General features: G+C 39.5%; 1 non-coding gene across 1 annotated transcript; it reads left to right on the top strand.

The window, feature by feature from the left end:
• Positions 1-253: 253 nt before the first annotated feature.
• On the top strand, positions 254-444 carry LOC127683968 (U2 spliceosomal RNA). Its single transcript, XR_007977723.1, has one exon. It is a non-coding gene; the product is annotated as a U2 spliceosomal RNA (small nuclear RNA).
• The last annotated feature ends 2,095 nt before the right edge of the window (positions 445-2,539 follow it).

Raw genomic sequence — 2,539 nt, 5'->3', positions numbered from 1 at the left:
ATCTCCATTCAGGCCTACACCTCAGTGGCAGCAAGCAACAGGAGGCGGGACTAAGAGACACCGAGCACATCTGGCAACCCCTGTGCAGCACTCATCACACTGGCTGCTGCTCCATGGTGGCAGACGACCTTCCTTCATGGTGTGCCTCAGCAGATTCTGACTTACAAAGTGCTCCGTATTACTGAGTCAATGGCTAGACCTGAAATACTGCTGTAATGGAGAAAAAACATCTGACCAACAATAAAATACTTATATCACTTCTCAGCCTTTTGGCTAAGATCAAGTGTAGGAACTATTTATTTCTGGGTAAATATTTAAAACATTACTGAATATTGGAACATGATTTGATAAACTCTATTCCAGGGGGCAGAGGCAGGAGGATCTCTGTGAGTTTGAGGCCTGTCTGGCTTATGTAGAGTTCTAAGCTAGTCAGGGCTATGTAGTGAGACTCAAGAGTACCGTAGATTAAATGTCATGACTACAAGTGCAGTCAGACTTTATTATTTTTGTATTCTAAGTTCTGGGAGCACATATTTAAGACATTGTCTAAATGCCTGCAGTACTTTTATAGCCAAATTTTAAGCAGCAAAACCCAATTGCCCACTGTACATATCTTGGCAGTGTTTAGAACAGGCTGTCTTCTAGATCTTGTACTGCTTTTTTGCTATTTAATGTGTTTTTCACATTTGTGCTTTTTTTTTCTTGTGACTTTGTTTGAAATGGCCACTAAAGGTAGAGTTAAAATGCAGTCTCACATCCCTCACGGCACAAATGTAGTTATTTGGCTCATGGAGGAAGTATGTACTAGAAATTTTCATTCAGGCAGAAGTTAATATTCTATTGGTGATGAGTCAATGTTAAGGAATCAATAACACATATTAATGCCTTTTAAATAGTCAGCTAAAACAAATTTACATATTGGTTGATTAAATGTTGGTAACAGAGGCTTGTAGAAACTTAGCCTGATACTTCCCTTACACAAAGTGGTTCAGGAATTGTTACTCCCAGTGTTCCAGAGACTTCACAGAACAATGAAAACCAATTGTACATACTGTTTTTCAATTTCTAAAAGTTTTGGTTTTTTTGAGACAGAGTTTCTCTGTATAGCCCTGGCTGTCCTGGAACTCACTCTGTAGACCAGGCTGGCCTCGAACTCAGAAATCTGCCTGCCTTTGCCTCTTAAGTGCTGGGATTTAAGGCATGCGCCACCATTGCCTGGCTAAAGGTTTTGAAAAAGAAAACTTATAAATGACATGATTTTTCTAGGTAGAATCTAAATGGTATTCATGATTTAAAAACCAAAGAGAGAAAACACCAAAATCCACCATTACTGCATATTTCAATATAATACATTAAAATTTATTATTTCCTGGGTAGTATTCATTGAAATTACCAATTAACATTCTCTAGAAAGCTTTATAATTTAAAAACTAAAGACTTTTTAAAGAAAAGAAAAAGCACCCTATTTAACATGTTAACCTTGAGAACATCCACATATGCACTATTCTTCCATCTGGACTCAGTCCCTGTTTAGTTGAATCCTCCATAGTCCAACGTACAAACACTCCATAGTAAATCCTACACTACCCAGAAGCTTTGTGTTTTTACTTACAGCAGCATAGGACATCACTTTTTAAGAGTCACCACTCTATTGGCTATTGTAAACAATTCTCCATGCTCAGACACAAGGTTATTTAGTTAGCCAACAAAGATTTCTGAAGACTGTGACAGGGGAAGCATTTTGATTTTTAAACTTGTTTGAAGTGTTCTACCTTGAATCATACAATAGAAATTAAGCTGAAATTTCTAGTTCATACCTAACTAAAATAAGAATACTCTCCCCAAAGATCAGCTAATATTTATGAAAATTCTACTAGCGTTCTGTAAGTGAACATTGTAGCTAGCTTTCTTCACTGTTCAGACTAGACACAGGACATATGTTATAAAAGAACTGCAGATGAATATTGAGTGCCTGGGTACTAGTGAAGGTTAAGCAGTTTTGCTGTTATAAAATGTTCCTGTTCCATTTCCATAACCCCAACAGGCATTAACCTACCAGTCACTAACAAGGGCACACACTGTAAGGGCCCCCTTCCTTCCTGTGGACCCAAAGCAGCCAGCAGAGCTCTGCCGATGTGAAGGAAGAGTCCCCAGGCACTGGGATCAGTTCACAGTGCTCTGAGGACAAGACTGCACCCGCCATTCCACCCACACAGGAAGACTCAAGCAATCAAGCTGTATTTCTTAAGCTGTCAACATACAAAGGGTTTTCTCATAATTAAAGGTCATCTTTAGTCAAACACAAGAAGAGAAACAGCCTAAAGGGGGATAAAGGCCTACATATTCCACCATCTACTAACTACAAAGCAAACCACTCTGTGAGCGAGGGAAATCACTTACTGCGCCCGTTGGTCTAAGATGTGGCTCCAAGGAATGCTTGCAGAGAAGCGCGGGCTCTAGAAAAGGTGTGCAACGAGGGGGTGGAAACATGAAATGGCCACACTAGTTTGAAGCAATCAGAGTCCAATGGTTTGCTATG

The sequence above is a fragment of the Apodemus sylvaticus genome, chromosome 4 (genome assembly GCF_947179515.1).
Source record: "Apodemus sylvaticus chromosome 4, mApoSyl1.1, whole genome shotgun sequence".
NCBI classification, from domain to species: Eukaryota; Metazoa; Chordata; class Mammalia; order Rodentia; family Muridae; genus Apodemus; species Apodemus sylvaticus.
The sequence above is the reverse complement of the archived record's forward strand: the minus strand, read 5'-3'. Positions and strand labels throughout refer to the sequence as shown.